The sequence below is a fragment of the Heterocephalus glaber genome, unplaced genomic scaffold (genome assembly GCF_053883595.1).
Source record: "Heterocephalus glaber isolate CG9 unplaced genomic scaffold, H.glaber_assembly_v1.0 deba00001569, whole genome shotgun sequence".
NCBI lineage: Eukaryota > Metazoa > Chordata > Mammalia > Rodentia > Bathyergidae > Heterocephalus > Heterocephalus glaber.
This window is the reverse complement of record NW_028258354.1, coordinates 5,667,991-5,690,622: the sequence shown is the minus strand read 5'-3', so window position 1 is coordinate 5,690,622 and position 22,632 is coordinate 5,667,991. Positions and strand designations below refer to the sequence as shown.

The 22,632-nt window shown below is 34.5% G+C and overlaps 1 protein-coding gene across 20 annotated transcripts in view; it reads right to left on the bottom strand.

The window, feature by feature from the left end:
* The window catches only part of Slc16a7 (solute carrier family 16 member 7), a 176,043-nt gene that overhangs the window by 97,712 nt on the left and 55,699 nt on the right, over positions 1-22,632 (bottom strand). For 4 of the 20 annotated variants that reach the window (XM_021241341.2, XM_021241343.2, XM_087192117.1 and 1 more), the window contains one exon: positions 5,189-5,224. The gene's annotated coding sequence lies outside the window, so the exon portion shown is untranslated. 20 annotated transcript variants of the gene reach the window in all.

Sequence of the window (22,632 nt, the reverse complement as noted above, 5' to 3'; positions counted from 1 at the left end):
ACCAAGCCAAGGAAAAGAAAAAAAAATTGAGTGCGGCTTTACCATCTTTTTGATTTTTCTTAGTTAATAGGCATTTTATTAATATATTTTTTAAACTGATAAGTAGATGTATATAAATTTTTAGTGTAAAACATGGTGTTTTGGTATAGATATACATATAATATTATATATATATATAGTGTGGAGCCACTAAATCAAGCTATTTAAAATATATATTACCTAACATACTTATTTTTTTGTGTGTGGGGAGGACTCTCAGGATCCATTCATTTAGCAATTTTCAAATGTGTAATATATTGTTGTTATGTAGTTACCATAAAGAACAATAGATTTCTTGAACTTATTCTTCCTACCTAAAACTACACTTAATATATTTTCTTAAAATCTTTTACAGAATTAAGTCAGACATCAGTAAATTATTTCATTTTAAAAAATATAAGTGAAAGGGGCCAGGGATTTAGCTCAGTGGTGCCACCACCTGCCTTGCAAGCGCAAGGTCCTGAGTTTGATCCCCACCCCCACCCCACCCCACCCCACCCCACCCAAAAAAAAAAAATATATATATATGAGAGAGGAAAAAAGTGATCAATAGTGGGACCCTATCTGATAAACTCAATGATCTATAATTAACTATATGTGCAGAAGTATGTCTCGCAAAAAACTGATCGCATGAATCAAATTTTTTTAAGGTACTGGGGATGGAACCCAGGGATGCTCTTTCAGTAAGCTACATCCCAGCCTTTTTATATTTTATTTTGAGCTCCCAAAATAATCTAAGAACTCAGCTGTCTGAACTTAGTGATCCTTCTGCTTCAGTCTCTTCAGTATCTTGAATAATTTTAAAAATGTTTTTAAGAGATTTGTACTACAAAACGTGCCACCATCCCAGATAGAAACAGGAACTTCAGGAAAAGTAAAATGACCAAGTGATTAAAATGACTTCCATATCCAGTAAATTGATTTATGTAATGTGCAAAAAATTTAACACCGTGGAAAATTTCCATAAATATATCACAGTGAGTGTTAATAAACTGTTGTAGCCATTTGGGCAAGTAACAACTCACACTTTATCTCAGTTTCACTATTTGTAAAAAGACAGGGCAGAAGTGCCCTCTGAAGTCTTTTTGATTTCCCAATTTTTGAGTCTATGACATCAAAATAGTCTTCTACAAACTTTCTCAGCATGTGAAATACAATTTTTCCCTGCTCCAAAAAAATGTTATTGCCATTCAAAAATAGATAATAAATGTACAAATTGAATAAATTTTCCAAGCTTCTGAACACTATGGCCTGAATGAGATACATTCTTCTGAAAGAATTATCTGAAGAAATTCCACTACATAAGCAGACAGAGCCTGTACTTAACAGTTAAATATCAGAGGCTCTTAAAAGCTAAGTTACAGTTCCTTAGGAGTGCTTAGAATTTTATTCCACTCTCAAATCACAGTTTAGTTTCCCTAAAATGATCATAGGAGATCGTCAGAGAATCTGGTATATGTCTGAATAGTTTTCATTTATCAAGATTAAATGCTTTTAAATTTTGATTTATTAGTAGACGTGTATAATACATAATGTTTGCACTCCTTGTGGGAAGTTGTTACATGTACATAACACATCTTAATTCCTTTTTTCATCCTTTTCCTGCCCTTTCTCACACTTTCACCCCTCCTTTCATCACTTTCCTTTTTATTTATTTTGATATATGTTTGCCATGCATGTTTTTCCTGTGGAGTTGGTGCATGTACATAACACATCCCAATTCCTTCTTTCATCCTTTATCCCTTCCCTCCCTCCCCTTCTCTCCAGTTTTTGGATTTCCTTCCCCTTTGAAAATGATCTATCTCCCTAGCTACTATTTCATGCCATTTAGAAGAAACTGACAATTTGGCTCAATGTTGTAAATCAATCATGTGAAGACGCTTTTCTAAGAAGGAAAATAGTGTCATATCTACTACAAATTAAAAAGTTTGGAAGAACTAATATTTCAACTCACAAACTATACACTTTATCTAGTTCCCCATATCTGCCCAATTTACATACCATAAAATTAGGAAAAAATAGTATACAACTATAATAAAATGAGAAACATGTTAATCATATATTCTATAAAATATCATGCTCAATAATATGTCATCAGTCTCAAAACATCATTAAAAATGTGTAAGTTGACTATTCACAAACTCTCCAAAGATTGTCAAACATATATCTTATGACACTAACACTGGCAGAGACTATTAATTTCAAGCATTTCTTATAATGGATCAATAAAGCCTGCAAAGGTAAAAGGCTGAAAGGGATAACGGTCATCACATTTTGTGATATCCTCAAGATTCATTATGAAGACCCTCTCTAAGGAGAGTCCAAATGAGGTGGCATGGAATTAGCAACTTTCACTCCTGGTTCTCAGGGTTTGATGTTATTGTCATGTAATAATCACCAAGTGCTGAAAATGAAGTAGGTGCTGAATGAAAAAAAAATGATCCCAAGTTAAATATAACCTAGAAGAGAGCTACAAGAGCTGCTAAAAATAAATCTATTGATCCAATTTTGTTTGTCTCTTCTGGAAGACAACCAGAGGAAGGACCATACCAAATGTACACAAGAGAAAAAAGTACTCTTTCCCTTTTGGCTGTTCCTTATTGTACTAGTCATGATTGTGAGTTCCACAAAAATACATAAGCAAATGAATACAGCCCAACAAGAACTGACCACATATTTGTACCACACCAAATTAAAAATAATGAAATCATAAAGAACCCACCTTTGTACATTGTGCCCATTTTTCTTGCTCCTTTTCTTTCCCCTACCACTTTGAAAATAATAATACATAGTATAATAATTACTGTTAATCTCTTGATTATGAAATTTGGGGTTTTTTCATAAAATAAAAAAATTAAAAATAAAACAAAGATTTGCACGTTGGCCTCTTCCAGATTTGGTGACAACTTTGGTGTCAACAGGGCCAAGTATCAACTTGATTCTAATTTAATTTTTTTACCTTTTAGTTATTTTATTATTTCAATTTATTTCCACCTTTCACTCTCTGCATATACCTCGGTATCCGCACACGATCCCAAACCAGAGATCTCTCTGCCTGACAGCATTCCTTTCTGCTCCAGTCTGTTCACTCACAATATTCTGACTTTGTTGCAGATGGGACAAACCGCGTGGCTCCTTGTCCTAATGCTTCCCTGACATCCCTTCATGCTCCACCAGAGAGCACTGCATACTTTTCTGACCTTCTGCTTGCCAAATGCATTCCTTCCAGTGTGACAGCAGCCTAACCAAAAAAAGGAGCTCAATCCCAGTCTTCCTTGCCTGCGCTCTGGAAGGACAACATGGCATTCTGGTAATAGGAGAAAGATTTCTATTTGTGCCTCCATCTCAAATACACCTTTCCTAGGGCCAGGTGTGGTCGTATACACCTATAATCCCAGCACTCAGGAGGCTGAGGCAGGAGTACTGCCATAAATTCGAGGCCAATTTGGACTACACAGTGAGTTGAAGGCCAGCCTGAAATACCTAGCAAGACCCTGTCTCTGAAAAACAAAAAATAAAACAAAAAGTAAGCCTTTCCTTCTTGCTCAGATTTTCAAAAAGGGCCACCCTCTTTTTTATCCATGATAATCCCTTACTTACGATTTTTAATGAAGTCTCTCTGGACTTTCTAAAGGGTTTGGCTCCAATAATTTTATGCTATTTTTAATGTGTTGGTCTATTCTAGTTCTTTCCCTAAGCCTACAAAATGTGTAATAACCACCTTTAGATCTGCTTTTCCTTTGAGCTGGCACTACATTTCTTTCATCTTCTTTACTTCAAAACTTCACACAAAGGCCATGTTTCCTAGGAGGCTCTATTTTCTCACCAACCTAGGATTGTGAAATTCTTACATTAGAGATTTCCCTGGCAAAGTCTAACTGAATATTTTTTTCTTGAAGATGAGCTGTAGCTTCCCAATCTCCAAAGCACCAGGCCTCATGTCATTAATATTTTCTATGGTGGTTAACAATCTTTAATTATATACCTCATACTTCAGACTGCTCAGTCTTTGGCTTCTCTCTTACTTTATCACTATTCCTTCTTCCACGGCTACTTCCCTTGTCAGGTCCAAAATACTGTATATGGCTTCGGTAAAGGGTATATTGTTGGCTGTTTTTTCTTTTTACATACTTTTTTGTAACACTTTCTACTTTTATAGATTCAACTACCATTTTTATTTGTAGATTATTCAAATTATATATCCCTTGCAGTAATTCTTTCCCAAAGTTACAGTTCATTTCTTATTGTTTCATAGACATTTTCAAATGAACATTTCTTTTTAAATGGATACCTAAATTCCTCTGAATCTGTTGAATGTAATAACAATTCCTTGGCTAAAAACTCTGAGTCCTCCTTTCACATTCCTTTATGCCATTCCCCTTTAATAGCTCTCAAACATCTTCCTTCCCATCTCACTTTCGACCAACAAAGTTCATAGCCTTTAACCTCACATATGGGCAACTGTAAGAGTCTTCTGAAGGGTCACATCACTTTTAGTTTCTGGTCCTTGCCTCTTTATCTTTCCACATATATAACCCCTCTCATTTGTACAGCAGGATTAATCTGGCAAAAGTACTCAGAATGGGTCACTCCACCACTCAAATATCTTTAATGGCACCTTATGGTCTTGAGTCCAAGACACTCCAAGACTTGACTGCATTAAATTATTTTTTACTCATTTTTTGCCATTCCATACATTCTACTCATATTGAATCATACTATGTGAGCAAACATTTGTCCCACAATATGTTAATAGGTGTTACTTGGAAATGAGCAGGAAAATTTGAGAATGTTACATTTATTTCACAATTTCTCAATACTTTTACTCTGTTACTATGCACTGAAATTTGTTTTAGCTATAGAACACAGAGTTCCTAGACTCGAGTGCAGAAATTTTCAGGAAATGTACTTTACCTCCATATAACCAAACTTCCTGCCTTACTGCATGATGAAATCATGCCTATTCTTCTACAAAATAAATAGTACTATTTAAAATGAAACTGTAGAATCATTTTAACAATCTCTGAGAAGAGACAATGTCCCTTGTCTAAACTCTCAAAGCTATTAGATTATACCATACTATATTTTGGTTTTGAAATTATATTAAAGTCTTGCGGCCAGGGATTTAGTTCAGTGGAGCTGCGCCTACCTTGCAAGCACAAGATCCTGAGTTCAATCCCCAGTACTGGAAAAAAATAAAAGAAATTATTTAAGTCTCCCATCCCGCACTGTAATTATCTTGACATTAACAGCATAGATATATGCTCCATAGCATCTACCCCAGTAACCTCAACTCAAATAAATAATTTCATGCCAAGATATGCAAAACGTTACACTATTCCTTTTTTATAATACGTCACTTCTAAATGCTCAGGATAGTGAAATTTTTGTACATTTAATTACATAAACTAGTACAACACAATAACCCTTAGAAGTAGATTTTTACTCATGTAATTCTAAAATAGACATTGGTGCTAGAATTATTCATTGCCTGCAGATAATGGTAAATTTAGACTTACTCAATTGATTTAGCTTAAAAGGTTTAATTTATTCTAGTAAATGGAGTATAGGATTCATAAAGTAGAATGTAAAACTAGGTAAAAAAAATTTTAGTCTCACAATAAAACTTTTTAAAAATCAGTCTAATAATTCTATTTGAGATTTTTATGATCAATCTAACTCAGATCCATTGCGGTCAATATGTAACATTAACATTCATCACCAAATAGAAATAAAGCCATGTTAAGGGATTCCTGGTTCTCAGGACACTAATTGGCTCTAAACTGGTCCCTCTAGGTGAAGGAAATAATTAGACCTTTGAACTTAACCCTACACTCCTCAGTACTACACCTGCAGCTTTGGTTCCTCCAGAATCAGTTACTGTGGTAGCTTTAGTACAGGTGCTGTACATAGGCAGCACCTTCTGTTACTGTTGTTTTCCTCCACTGAGGGCATTAGCAATGGAAGGAAAGCATCAGTAGAAAAACTCACTTGACTTCTCTTTCAGCTCATGTGATTTCCAGAAATATTTCAATCTGACTTTATAGAGTACTCAATGTTCTCGTAAAGGAAGAAGAAGAGTGAAATTTCAGAAGAACTGGGATTATTATTACCAGCCTGACTCATTTTCATTTATTAGTTAATCCATTTGTTTATTCAACAAATATCAATTGAAAGCCTACTATGTGCCAACCAGAGAGGTTATGGCATAGAAGAAAAACAATTTCCATTCATGGATATACATTTCAGTAGAGTAAAGAGGCAATAAGAAGTTAAAAATATGAAAATAACTAAATTATATTCTATGTAAATGAAATAAGCAGAGTGTTATGATAAAGATTAATTGCTTGGAGGAAGAGGTAAAAGAAAAAGTTTGCAAATACAGGGAGGTTAAGGAAAATAAGATGTGGAGGAATTCATGTTTTACTTACTTTCTGAACAGAGTAAGTTGAAAACCTCCTCTACTCCCTGGTTTTTCTCAATGCAAAACACAATAGCAACTTTCAAAATTAAGTCTAAAATAAGTAAGCCTGTGAGTCCTATACATTCTAAAGTTGTTTTTCAAATCTAGCTAATATTTTCTGAAAAACACTATACTGGGAAAATTCCCCATGCTCTGTGCTGTCCAGCCCCAGGGCTGCTACAAACTCTCAAGACAAACTCCTCTAGCCCTATTTCATTCTTTCTTAGCTATGGGCTCTACAAACTCACTCTGGCTTCTAGTCTTCATGTCCATTGCTTCTCCCTTATAAAAGTTCAATCCTTGGCCGTCTTGACTACAAAGTATACTAGCCTTCCTAACCTACCATTCACTGACATCTATAAAGTTAGGTAGAAAACTCCTTTCTGTTCCAGATTATTACTCATCATCACTGTGGAGAAATATACGGGGAAGTAAAACAGATAAACATGAATTAAGTTTCACCACTGATAGAGATTACCTGTGCTGGTCCTCAATTACAGATCCTGCCTCTCTCTGTGATGATAATAAGTGTCAAAGACTTTCTACTTTGAGTTTCATTCTTTGAGGTAAACTTTACCAACCCTTCTTCTCCATTCTAGTTCTGCTCTTATGATGAAATCAAGGTAGAATATTCTGTTTACTACCTTGTTGTTTCCAGAATTCATGCATTTAGTCACTGGCCAAGCATTTACTGGGTATCTCATTTTGTGCCAAAAACTATACAAAATACTGAAAATACAAAGACTATGAGATAAAATAGAGTTTTTCATCTATAAAAGAACACAATCTAGGAGGTGACCATGAAGTAGATAATTACATCATATGATAAATATCATGAGATGGATAAATTCAGGTTTCTAATGGTCATGAAAAAAACCTACCTTAGATGATGATAGTCAAGGAACTGTCTCAAAAGGAGTCAAGATTATTGCTATAGTTTTAATGCATCTTCCAAAAGTCCATTTGTCGGAAACATAATCCTGAACTTCATGTTGATAGTATTTAAACTTGGAACTTTAAAGGGCTAATGAGGCTTAAATGAGGTCATGAGGGTGGGCCCTTGGTGATGGGATTAGGACTATAAACGGAAGAGACCTGAGCTCTGGTGTTCACAATGTGAAGCTTCCTTACATGTTATCACACCACAGGAAGACCTTCATCAGATGCCAGCACCTTGATGTCGGACTTCCCAGTTCCTCTATTGTAAAAAATAAATCTCTGTTCTTTCAATTACCCAGTTTGAAGCATACCATTAGATAAGCAGAAAAACAAACTAACACAGTTACACAGAACTGGGTGAGCTGAATCTTGAAAGCTAAGTAGGATTAATTCATAGGATATGTTAGTATTGGATGGGATAAGGTTAATAATAGATAACAACAAAATACTAAATGGTATGTCCTAAAAGTAAGCGACAGTATAATACATGAAATTAGTTGTTGGAAAGAAATGAAAGATGAAACGCACACAGTTCATTCACCTTAAAGCTTTGGAAATCACATTCAGGTTTTTAAACAAGGGACTAATTTGGAAAGTTTGTGTTTTAGAAAATGATCCTAGAGAGGATAAAGAAGATGGTTGCAGATAGAGAATATAGCAACAAACTAGGTAAAATTCTTTTACAGTAGTCTAGAAAAGTCATGAAAAACTAGTAGCCTTGGAAAAAGACAGAATGAGGCAGATTTGAGAGCAGTTCAGGAACTAGAACCTTGTATAGTATGTAGTTGAAAAGTGGATACTAAAAACAGTGAAATAAAGGGATGAACACATTAAAAATAAAAGAACACATAAGATTCAGGCAATGATTCTAATCCTTTGGGAGCTGGAGTGGAGTAGAGATTTGACCTGAAGTACACACTGAAAACTTTTATTAAGTGAAGCTGGGGGTAGAAGAAATTAGCATGTTTAATTTGGAATGAGCTCCAGTTTGCAATAATTTTTAAATACACCACTGGCTTTGTTAAAAAAAGCATTTGGACATAAGGATTTAGACCTATTTAAAAAAAATAAAGAAAAGAAAAAACTGATCTGTTCAATATATATCCAAGTATAATCACTTTGGATATTACCACTTCCAACAGGCTTCTGGCTTATCCAACAATGATCTGTTGGAACTATCATCTCACACACAAATTCCAATTATATCTTTTTATCACAAAATTTATCAGATATTTTATCAGAAAATTTTATCAGAAAAATGTAGTTCATAAAACGATAGCCCCACAATCTCCCCCCCAGATTATTTTACAAATTCAATGCATCAAAATACTCACAGATCTTTATTAAACTTTCTGTTATGAGGAAAACACTAAACATAGCATTAATATACATGCAAATAATGGGTTAAAATGCTGTTTAAAATAATAGCTACTTCTCTGGAGGACAAGATGAGGATGAAATAAGAGAGAAAAATATTCATTTCAAGTGAATTTCTAGTAAATTCTTCAGTTGATCTGTAGGTCTCTAGGTACTCATTAAAGTTTCCTAACTTAAGCCAATGTTTCTTAGTATCTTTTGCATTCATCAAGTACATTTGAATGACATAAAAAATACAGTTTATAATAATGTTTCATTACCTACATAGAAAATGAAAATACTCTAGGGAGGAATTATATACTAACTTCAGTCCTACTGTTTTTCATGTTTTTGCTTCCTTCTTTAATGTGCCATTTTCTTTAATTTTTAAAGAAATAAATTAAAACATAATAAAGTACTACTGAGAAGTAAGAAAGAAGTAATTTCTTAGTTTTCTCTTTTCCAAAAATTATAAGATCACTTAGTGGGGGCTGCACCTAATGGCAATAATAGTTTTTTAAATACATTTGCCCTGTTCAGTTGGATAAACGGTAAAAAAATAAATTCAATAATTACTAAATAGATTATATATGAGTAATAATTCACTGTTAGGTACAATTTAAAAAAGAATAGAAGCCACTTGATATCAAAAATAAAAAGAGCAGTATTATGTCTAAAAATACCCTAAGTTATGTTTTTAAAAAACAAAATTTAATTTAAAATATTATTCAAAATTTCTGTCCTTAATACAAAATGAATTGAATTTTTATCCAATTAGTGGAACAGTATTGTGAAAATACTAAAAAATGAGGTAAATTGCTTTTGCCTGGAAGCATAATAAATCAGAAGTAAACCCTGTCAAATGTTAGTCATCGAAAACATCAATCTGTGCAATGACTTTGCTGTCAACTTCAGCTTTGAGGCTTAATCATTTCAGAAGCAAGAAAGCCATGAGTCATATTTTACTCAAGAGGCACTTAGGTACACATATTCATGCTGTTACCTTCATAAATTTCTTGACAATTTACCTGAAGGTCAATTGGCAGTAGAATAATAGAAATTTTAAATTTTGAACAGATTATGTGAAGAGGAATTTAATAAATACTCTGCATTGTTATTTGGTCTTATGTATATATTCACTGGGAAATATGCAAACTAGTAAAATGTATAATAACCCCATGTACATTCAGTGCAAAGCGTTTCAGATAAAAACACTAACAGCATATCTAACCCATCAATTTTGAAGGGTTATCTTTTTAAATTATTTTATATCAAAAGAAGCACAACTTATTCCTTTTTAACCCCTACATATATTTTATTTCATTATATATTCTGTCTGTTCAGACTATGGTCTAATTATGGTTGATTTTTTTAAAAAGGCTACAAATGATCTCCTTTCCTTCATCTACTTCTTTAAGTGGTTTTCCTCTACATTTACTCCAGGGCTTGACCATGTGATTTGCCATCTGCATTGGTTTGCTCAGGCTGCCATAACAAAACACTATGGACTGGGTGCCTTATACAATGGAATTTTTTTCTCTCACAGTTTTGGAGGCTGTAAGTCCAGATCTTGGTGTCAGCACTGTTGGGTTCTGGTGAGGGCATACTTCCTACAAGCTCCTTTGGCTTACCTTGGTCTAAGGAAAGAGAACGACAAGGCCCTTTGGTTTCTCTCCTTATAAGGACACTAATTTCATCAGTTCAAGGTTTGCTTTCATCCTTAATTACCTCCCAAAGGCATCATCTCCAAATACTTTCACATTGGATATTACACATTTCAACACATGAATCTTGGGAGAAAATAATCATTCAGTCCCTAACACTGTGGCCAATGACTGAGACAACAACAAATATGAAACAAGTAGACACTTGAAACCTCATGAGTATCGGTACCTGTCTTCTCTTGCCAAATTTCAAGGATCTTTTGAGATCCTTGTTGTTACCCTCCTATAAGGAATCCAAGCTATTTTCCTGGATAACGAGAGCTCTGTAGCCTCATTCCACCATCACCCTGTCCCAGATTGGCTCAGTTATAGGTATGATGCCAAGAGGTGAGGCTCACCCCTACCGTTCTCTGAGATAATTATAAGTAAATATTTTAGAACTCTCTGGCACTCTAATCCATATGATCTAGTCTATCTTCAGTCCTTTTACATCCACTCAGACATGGAATACTTGAATCCCAACTGAGTTATGGCCTTCCCAAATGTACCCTGATGTCTATACAGGACTTCTACATTATCTGCGGAATTCCACTCCAGCTCCCAAAGGATTAGAATGATTGCCTGAATCTTATGTGGTCTTTTTTTTTTATTATTCGTATATAGATCCTCTAACTCACTCCTGCCATTCTCTACCTTTTTTTTTACCATTTCTACCCACATCTCTAACTTTAGTGACCTGGTAACACTGCCAGGGATTTTTCTTTAACTGAAACAGAGCTACTAGTGACAAAGATAACCTTGATGAACTAACAGTAAGTCAGCATAGTTCAGAGATTTCTGCCTGTTATAGTTTAGATCTAACCCCCGCCCCTGCCCCATGTGCTATAGGAGGTGGTGGAATTTGTAGGGCGGAGCAGAAAGAACTGAGGTCAGGAGGGGTGTGCCTTTGAAGGAGACACTGGGACCCCAGACCTTCTTCCTCCTCCCTTTCACTCTCCAGCTGTCATGAGGTAGCCAACTTTGCTGCACCAAATGTTCCCCACCATGATATTCAGCCTGGCCACCGGCCAAAAGCAACAAGACGGAGCAACCATACACTGCAACCTCTGAAACCATGACCCAAAATAAACGTTTCCTCCTTTTGGGTTGCTCATCTCTAGTGTTTTGTCACAGTGAAAGAAAACTGCCTAACTCAGATAGAAACCCATATAATCTTTAAGTATTAAAGTGCATTACGTTTCTGAGGGCTTAATTGTGTTCAACATCGTAAGATTATGATCTTCACTATTTATTCTGTTTGCATTGATGACAGAATCTTCTAGTATTTTTTAGAACCAGCTTAAACCAACAACCAAATCTATTTGCCAACTACTGTCTGAAAGAATAACTCAACAATGCCAAGCTGTGCCAAAACTAACTCATGATTTTTGGAAAATGCTCTTCTACATCCAGATATAAAATGCTAAAAATTCTAGCCACCAGGTTAGCTCCATTATATGTGGAAGCATTACATAGCAAAATACCCTGACATGCTCACACTACTCAAAATTCTAAATTTTATGAGTCAAGTTATTTCATGATGAGGTGATAGCAATGGGAACTTCTCCCTATAAAATGAACAAAGTCAAAGTCAACCTTTTGTGCTTTATAGTGCAGAACTCCATGGCAGTATTATAGCTTTGGTTCAAACAGCTGATTACATCCAAAACTGCATTTATTTTAAGTCCTTGGACTACTGTAAAATACACTTGCAGAACCATATTGGTATATAGATAACATAGTCTTCCATCTAAGTAAGAATACAAATAAAGCCCTTTAATTTTTATATAAAAATGTCATTTTACAACCTACACAATTAGAATTTAAAGTAGATCTCTTATTGTCATATGCTATATAGCATTGCCAACCAATTCAGGCTTGATTATTTGCTAGCCAGCTTTAGTCAAGTCAGCCAATAGATCAAAATATGTCTGTAGAATCTAACTCCTCTGTTGTAAACTCATGGCGATGAAAACTAAAATCTGAAAAGAGAAACCCAAATTAAAGACCTAACCAAAATGATAATTATAACAACAATAAACATCTCCATTGCTTAGAAACATAATGAAAACACAATGTAGTGACACAATGAACACCTGGAATCTGGATGTGAAACCAGTTCATGAAGCAGTCCTTCATGCTCTGGGTGGTAGGAAGGATTCCCATGTGTTTCATGTGAGATGGAACATGAGAAATGGTGCTGATCTGGATCTGCTTTCCACACCTGTAACCCCTCAACCCCTCCGGAATAAAGAACATAAAACACACACCTCCCTGCATGAAGCTACTCAATGCTTAAAGCCTAAATATTTATAGCTTCCAAATATAGTAAGTACAGGATGTGGAGCTGTGCAGCACAAGCTCCTAAACTTATAAAAACTTTTTTTTTGCTTAAATTCTTTTATTGGTACATTTTATGTACACAATACATTTACATTTATCATTGGGTGCTTGTACCTGTACATGATGTATTTTGGTTCTTATTTTCCCCCATTCCCTGTGCTCCCTTCACCCCCTCCACCGTTCCCTATTTACAAACACTTTGTTTCTATTTTTTTCCTTTTCTCATAATTTTTCGTTTCCGTTTCCCTTCCCCTCCCACTTTCCCTACCCCTTTGGATCTTTTCTTTCTATTTCAAATTATTAATTATTCATTTTAATCATTTTAATCCTTATTTACTATAAAAACTTTTTATCAAAGCTGTATATCTTACAGTGACTGTTATTTCATCTGAACAAGAAGAAATACAAAAATATGTTTACTGAACTAAGGCCTATAAAAATTCTTTTGAAAGTAGACATTTTAAATATAAATCAGTAGGAAAACAAGTAAAGTTTACTCAGCGATAGGCTGGAACATACATGAATTAAAGTGAATGAATCATTAGCCATCAGAGAAATGCATCTGGGAATTTCTAGTGTGAAAAAAAAGAAGAAGAAAAATGCTAGAAAAAGAATTTTTTTTCCTACAGTAATAGAGACCAAATCCAGGGCCTTTACACAGAATTATACCCTACATTCCCAGTCCTTCATTTTTATTTTATTTTATTTATTTTATTTTATTTTTATTTTGAGACAGGACCTTGCTAAGTCACTCAATTAAGTAAGCTAGACTAGAATTTGCAGTTCTACTGCCTTGGTTTCTCAGAGTTCTAGGATTACAGGCCTGTGCCACCACATCTGGTTGAAAAAGGAATATTATATATTGTTAATGGGAATGTAAATTGGTATAGCCATTATGAATGTTCCTTAAAAGACTAAACACAGATCCACCATATGATTCAGTTAACTCACTTCTGGGTACATATCCAAAGGAAAAGAAATCAGCATACCAAAGAGATAGTTGAATGCCCATGTTGATTGTGACAATATTCACAACAGCTAAGATAGGAATCAGCCTAGGTGCCCACAAACAGATGAATGAGTGAAAAAAATGTGCTATATAAACACAATGGGGTATATTTAGGAACAAAAATGAATAAAATCCTGTTAATTTGCAGCAAAATGGATGAAATGAGAGAACAATAAGTGATAGAAGCCAACACAGAAAGTCAAGCACTGCATATCCTCGAATGTAGAAGATAAAAAAGGTTGACCTAAAAGTAAAATAGTGATTAATAAGGACTGGAAAGGATATGAAGGAGGGGTGGCAAAGAGTGGATCAACTTGATCAGTGCATACTGTATGCATGTATCACACTGAATCACCTTAATGTTAATAAAATAAATAAAAATGGATAAGACAAAAGCTGGAAGAAAATATCACTAGATGTTAATAGTGATTAACTGACTCTCCCTTCTAAGTGCCAGAGTTGGGACTCCAATCCAACTCCCTGGGTGGAGAGAATGTGAGTGAACTACCAGAGAAATTGTAGGTATAATTAATGCTTAAAAACTTGTCAGCAGTTCAAAAGTAATAGGAGATACGGGCCAAGAGAATTCATTTACTGAAGTTACAGTTGTTACATGTCCTGAAAATTTTTCCAATTATAATCAAATAAAGTTAGTCTATGCAAAAAATAGAATGAATGAGCTAAAGGCATATATTTGAGCTTATCATTTCAAACATATTAATTAAGGCATGTAGCTTTTTAGAAGAATTAATTTAGTATGATACAAATATATAATCTGGGAACTTGTAAAACTATAAAATACTAAATGGAAACATACATGTATAAGAATACAGTATGAAACCATGAAATGAGAACAGAGATGCAACACAGAAAAGATCCACAAAGGACTCTCTTATCTAATGGCTCCAATCCCATTGCACAAAAGATTGGTATTTTTAAAAATTTTATATCAGCAGAAATACAACACAGCCAGCTTGCACTGAATGAAACAAAGGAATAATGACCCAAGGGAGAAACACAGATGTAAAGTCCTTCAGTAAGGAATTTTCTCAGTTTCAGAGAGTGAGGCCACCTTCTTGGTTCTAAAGAGCAGGGCCAACACCCAAGACTGAGGGGGGAACAGATGCTGCCCAGGTATAAGGGATAAGAACCACTCTAGTAGTCCTGGAAGACAAAGCACCAAACTGCAGAGAACTATTCTCAGGCCTTATAATATAATGGAATTTTCCTTGCTAGGTTGTCTCCCTTTTGGAATAAATTCTTTCTCTACCTACTCACTGTATCTTGGAAGTAAATGACTTATTTCCAAAGACAGGTCCACAGATGGACAAGAATTTTGTCCTAGGGTAGGTAACACTCCAAATCTCAATGAAAACTGAGTTAGAATTTTTACTTAAAAGTTGATACTGGAATGACTGAGACACATAGAGATGATGTGATCAGATTAGTGTATCTTGCATGTGAGAAGAACTTGAATTGGGTGGGGGACTATTATGGGTTGGATTGTATCCCTCAAGAAACATATGCTGAAGCTTTAACTTCTAATATCTGAGAATGTGACCATACCTGGAAAGTCAGCTTTCCGTTACTACAACACACACCTAAAATAAACCTATAAAGAGAACAGTTTTCTTTTGGCTTCCAATTTTAGAGGTTTCAATCCATGATGGGATGGCCTCATTACTTTGAGCTGTGGCAGCACGTCATGGTGGTAGTGTCTGTCAGGGAACTGCTCACCTCATACCTAGGAAGCTAAAGAGAGGAAGAGGAAGGAACTGGGCCCTTCAGGGGCTCCCTACAGACCTCTAACTCCAGCCAAGCCCCATTTCTTCAAGTTTCTACTGCCTCCTAAAAGGACCAAGCTAGGGATCAATCTTCTAACATATGGGTCTTTGAAGGACATTCCAGATCAAAAACAATAGCATATAGCAATGCAGATGTAATTGGTTAAGATAAAGTGATGCTGGAGTAGGTGGCATCTATTCCAGCATTACAGATGTCTTTATAAGAAGACAGCAGTGGGGCCAGAGATTTAGCTCAGTGGTTCCACCGCTTGCCTTGCAAGTGCAAGGTTCCAAGTTCGATCCCTGGTACTAAAAAAAAAAAAAAAGAAGACAGCAACAGAACACAGAAACATGGGGAAAATGTCACGTGGAAATGGAGATACAGATTGGAGTTACACTGTCAAAACCAAGGAAAGCCTGGGTCTACCAAAAGCTGAAAGAAGAATCCTTCCCCAGAAGCTTTAAAAAACGAACAGTCTTCCTGACCTCTTGATTTCAGACTTCCAGCCTCCAAACCTCAATGAGAACAAATTTCTGTTGTTTTAAAGAACCCAAGTTGTAGTACTTTATTGTGACAGATCTAGGAAGTGCTCAGTAAGGATTTATAATCTACCATGTCAATCCTTATATAAATTCATATGACTCTCACACTAAACAAGTGAGAGAAGCTTCATTTCTACTATAGACTCCATTTTGAGCTCACTTAACAAGGGCTCTTACAGGTTACGTGATTACCCATGATTTGCAAAGCAAGTTAACTGAGCTACTCAGATGTTTAGGTTTTCCAACCCATCGTGTAGTACTGAAAGCCTTGGCAACCTGTTTGTCTCTCATTTAGAGAATATTAAATCCTGAGCTCATGTGCATGTGTGCATGCATGCGCATGCGTGCGTGCTTCTGTGTGTTAGTGTCAATGGGTAAGAGGCAAAGAGCTTCATTGAACATTTCAGTAATTCGTGAAGGGTATTTGATAATGAGCTAAAGAAAAAAAGAAAAAAATTTTACAGTAACTTGATATGTATATTCTCAATAAGAAATTGAGAAGTGAATATCTAAAGGTCATCATGAATTAGAAGAGTATCTAGTTATTAATATGTGCAATACAGTTTTTGAACAATACTGACTACTAGAAGAGTGTATTAAAAACAGAACAAGAAATATATATATCCAACTTTTAAAAACCAGTTAATTGTAAGAGTAAAACAAAATTTTTAATCATTATGTCAAATCTATCTTCAGATTCTAGATGGATTGCTTTGAACTTTATGAAGATATATCATGTCAAATAATTGTTCTAGCCTTAGATTCTACATGAATTGTTTAGAACTTTTGATGAAAATTTATTTGCATACTTTCATTTCTCTCCCATTTTAAATTTTTTAATTAGTAAAATTTTAGGCACCTTACCATTTAACTTATAAATAATTAAATTTTCAGGACACCTTTAGTGTGTATTAAAGTAAGAACTGGCTATACTGTCCTTAAAGCCTTAAGAAATATCTTTTGTAAACAAAACTTAATGTACTCAAGCTAATACAGGCAGAAGGACGGAATTATATAAATTAAACTAATACAAAATTTAGAAATGCCAAGGGTAAATCTGGAAAATATCACTACATAACTAAATTTTTACTGGCAGTGCTTATCTACTGGTATTTCAAAATTGAAATGTATTAAGGAATAAAATGTTAACCCCTTCAAAAACAGCATGAGCAATGGCTAATAAACTATTAACTCAGTCACCTAGTGAATACAAACTCTGATTCTAGTCCCAGTGCTCCCAGTAACTGTTGTTATCTCCCTTCTCGGAGTCCAGTTCCTAGATATAAAATGGATATTCTTCTAGTTTCTCCAAATTTCAATTGCAAAGTCATCAGTACTGTCAGACATTTAATTTTAATTCAGAAAAAACATTAATGGAAAATTATATATGTATTACCACAAAAACATTTAGCTTCTGATGATGACTTTTCCTTATTTCTTGAGTCTAAATCCAACTAACACAAGTTTTCTTAGCTTTGGATACTTGTTGAATAAAGAAAACAGTGATCAGACTGTTTAAAGTGAATCAAAACTCTCTATACAAATACACTGAATTTGTCATCCAGTGACTTTAGCAATATGTCTTTTATATTAAGACCTCAATGCAGAACTTGATTTTTCTATACATGTATATAATACATTTATTTTTATAAAGTAGTTTTGAAGACTGTAATTTACTTAACAAGGTCTTTAATTACATAGACATTATACAAGTAGTATCTCTTGAAATATAACTCTACAATAAATTCATAGTTTGCCATACCATCCCAGTTATTTTGGGCCGAATTATGTAATCCACATAATAAGAAAAAATCTACTTATTTTTACTATTTTTTCAACAAAGGACACATTGATATTTATAAATAACAATTTGGAATAAAAAATAAGGCCACTTAGTAGTTATGATGTCAATGTACAAGTAATATTTAGTGATTAAAATTCATTCTTACTATTTGTAGAATTTCAGTGAAAAAGATTTTTAATTTTCTCCTATTAGGCAAGATTTGGCAGACTAAATAATGTACTATATTATTCTAAATAATTATGACTAGCACATCTTTCAGCCAGTAGGATAAAGAACCACAAAAGTTAGTTTCGTAAAAACATTTGAAAATTTTCTCTTCTTAACACAAACACAGAAACCCTCATTAACATTAACTTGATATACTTCAAATGTAAAATCTGTTCTTTTAATAAGCTTAGAACATGATATCAGATGACACTACAGGAATGAAAAAAAATCACATGTTTATAGAGTATAGTTAACATGAGTACAGTTTGTATAATTTTAAAGTTACCTGAATAGAGAGAAACTCGAGTTTGCTACTTTCTCAGGGTTCAGAGCTGAGAACAGAAGCAATTGATCATTAACTTTTAGCCAGAAGCAAACTTGCACACAAGTCTCCAGAGATTCTCTGCTTTGCCCTTCCTTCTCTATTCTCTCAAATAGGGGAAAGGTACTGCAGTTCTCTCTCTTCTTGAAGAACTTGCTTTGATATGCACAATTAGCTCATGTTTTTCACAGTGTAAAGTAAGCTTGGCTTACATTATATCCTGGGTCAAAGAAGGTGACCTAGTCTGGCAGTTCGAACGGCTAAATTTAATCTTCTGCTTCTCTGAAGTCAATGTAGCCACATTTTAAGTGTATTTTCCATCATGTGATTTAATATATCTACAACACACTGCAGAAATACTAAACTATACACATTAATGTGTCAGTAAATCTTCAGTGTCTGAGGCTAAGGATCTCGGTAAGTTATGAATAATAAGAAAGAGGTCAAGGTCAGGTGTTGGATCCTTTGAGGGCCAATAAGCTGCATTTTGTTGCCTGATCATATAGTACACTCCTTACTTCAGCTGTTCTGTAATGACAAGCATTCTGTCACACAGGTCCCTAGTCCAAGAGTGTAGGAGTGAATGTGATGGTGGATCAGATACATTGTCTCTGAATTTGAAGAAACTACACTAACCTTTGGAGAAAGGAATAGCTATAGCTAACTGGATGTTTTTCATTTTCTACTTAGGAGGTTTTGTCAAAAAAAAAATTACATCTATTACCTTATTCTCTAAAACATGTAAGATAGATTGTATGTAAATGTTTTAAATACAGGGACACTGAAGCTCAGAGTTTCTCTAACTTATATGAAGTCAGACAGCTAGGAAGTACTACTCTAGTTTGTCAGGATCCAAAGTTGATGTTCCTATCCATAAAACAGCACAGCACTATCCCTATAATCAGTTTCTAGGGTCATTTTATTTCCTATGGGAAAGATGTAATTATTAAGAATCAAGCACTAAGCAATAGCCAAGTATAAAATAATGGGAATAAGGAAGAAAATGTTCAAATGGGGAGGGGAACAAAGGAGAGGTTAGGGGTAAGGGAAGGAAGGGGAAAAAAAAGAACTAATTAAGATATGTTATGTACATGTACCAACTCGCCATGATGAATGTAATCATTGTGTACTGCATACAAGCACTAATAAACATTTTTTAATGGAAAAAAGAAAAAATATGCTTCCCAAGGATTTTAATAGGCTACATTTCTAAATGTATACAATGGTTACAATAATGAGGTAAAACCAAAGATAATCTTCAGAAATTTCTTCTAATTTATTTACCCCAATAAAGCAACTGCCTTTACAAAATATGTGGTATGTTTCTGTTTTTAAAATTTTAAGTTTAAGAATCAATTTAAAAACTCAAATGAAATAAAAGCATAAGGAACTTTTTTCCCACTACAATATTAGACATACACTGAGGTTTAAACACCATGAACAGTACTATAGATTTTACAATTATGTAGTATACATCTGACACTCAAAGGGAGATGACATCTTTACTGAGAACTCCTCGAGTGCATCTTTGTCCCAACACAACAGAGTGCTTAGTAACTACTGTCAAAGGACAGGTGACAACTATTTAATTTAGCAGGCGTGGTGGTACATGCCTGTAATCCCAGCGCTGAAGCTGAGGCAGCAGGATCCCCAGGAGTTGTTGTGCCAGCCTGGACTACATAGTGACCTCAAGGCCAGCCTGAACTACACAGCAAGACCCTGTCTCAAAAAACAAGCAACAAAAATTAGTTTAATGGGCTCAACCGGTTTTATTTTCAATTCCAAAATCAAGCAGCAATTCATTCCATAAAGTACTGTTAAGTATGATTGGCTGAGCAGAAGAAATCAGTTTTGCTGACAGAAATAGGCTGAAGAAAGTAGAAACAAATGAATACAAGTGGACTAATCATTTTGAAGTTATTTTTCTTGTAAGGTAGAGACATGGAGACAAAACAACAGGGCAATAATTGACTGGTTAATATCAAGTTACTTTGTTATCTTTTTGGTAAAGATTAAGGCAAGAGGGAACTTCATGATCATGCTAATTTAAACGGGCTTGTTGGGGAAATTTGGCTGCTTATCTCTGTAATCTTGATTTCTCTGAAGATCAGGTAATCAATTTAGTTTCTGTTTTACTGACCTGGAAATCTGAGTCCCAGACTCCAGCTCAAGGCCCACAGACACTACACCTTAGTAGCTCGGGTGACTCCACTTTTTACTTTTAGTATGGTCTTCTGGGGCCTAGTGCAGAAGCTTAGTCCAAAATAATGGCCTGTTATAATTTTAACACTATCCAATGTTCAATACATCTGTTTGGTATAGAATTACCTACATAATACAAATGCTGAATCAACTAAAAATAACTTCACTTTGTACTCTGTAGAGTTCCTTTCTTTAAAAAGTAAACAAAATTTCAAAAAAGTTGCTTTATCAACTACTTTTGTCTAATAATATGAAAATAAGACTCAATTTTATGTACAGAGACTATCCCTGCTCTGCTCACAAGAGCCCTCCCTTCATCCTCAAGGGCGTACTTTCATCTTGCTGTTTCCTTTTTCTCAGCCCAAGCTCGCTCTGCAGAGCCAGTTTCTCCCTCAGGATTCACTTTTACTTTTTCAAATAAACTGCTGCTGCATTTTGCTTGTTTCACTTAAAAGTTTATGTACAGGAATTAGTTTAATTTAAATTAATTAATTTAATTAATTAATTTAGTAAATAAACATACTACTAATCAAGTTATGAAGAATGTTAACTTTATTAAGCTCCCATATATAAAATTAATATTTTTATTTAGTATTATAAGAAGTTTTAAGTTAAATAAGGATATACAAATAAATACCTATTTGATATGTAAAAATTATGTAATCATGAAAACTTATGTTACAATAAGATCTTAGTGATTACTACGGGCAGAAGGATGAAATATTTTGTACTTATTTTGTATTATTTTAGTTAGTTATTACAATATGAAATCCTCAAAAATATTATCCACTAATTGAAACCATAGTCTATTAAGTTTATACGGCATTTCAGAAAAGATGAATGAGCTCAAACTATAAATTATATATTTGCTTTTTAAATGTCGTGTATTTTTCTTCAAGTGTCACTTCTAAAAAATTATGACAAGATTTTGCTCAGTGGTGCCACCACCTGCCTCGCAAGCACAAGGTCCTGAGTTCAGTCCCCAGTACCAAAAAAAAAAAAAAATTATGACAAGATTTTAAACATATATTTTTAACAAATCTACCAAAAATTCAAATTTACCTAAAGAAAAATATTATGGATTAGTGTTTGCTGCAGTAGAAAGCATAGAAAATATAATAACACTTTCACTTTTTGTGACCTTTGTAATAACAGTAAAACTTTCAACAATTAGACTTATTTCCCTCTCTCTCTCTCTCTCTCTCTCTCTCTCTCTCTCTCCTCTTTTTTACAGTGCTGAGAATCTAACCAGGGCCTCATGGATACTAGGCAAGTGTTCTACCACTGAGCTGCACCCCAGCCGCTTCATCCCTTTTTTCTAAATAAGAAATATAGCTTAGAGATATATTGATCTTTATAACAAAGAGCTTATGTTACTAAGTTGAGCAACGGAAGTCTGTGGGATGTGAGATAAACACAGTTGTGTTTGCTACACTTACCTATGAGAAAAGAAAAGGCAAATGCAAAACAGACCTGCTCACTGAGCTCCAGGGGACAACTGGCAGGAGGTGACTAACCTTTGCCAAGGTTACACACTCTCAGGAGTAACTCCAAGGATATGATCATGCAAAGATTTTTTTTTTAATTCCAGTTTCCAAACTTCTACGGTGATGAGAGGAAAAAAGAAATACAGATAGTTGTAGGAGAAATCCTTGATGAATAACATGTGTGCTCTCAGAACAGTTTATTAATTCTGCATTTGAAACATTACAGTAAGTTCTTGGCAACAGATTTGTTTATAATATTACTCCAAAGTTTCATGCAGCATTTACACATTTGCCTTGTGAGATTTTGATGTTTTTCACATTATGACTAAGAAGTAAAAACTGGACCAATGTGCAAAACTCAAGTTTTTTATCTGAAAAGAAAGTGAAGAAATTCTAAAGAACAGAAAGCTCAAGAATATAGCTTGCATGGC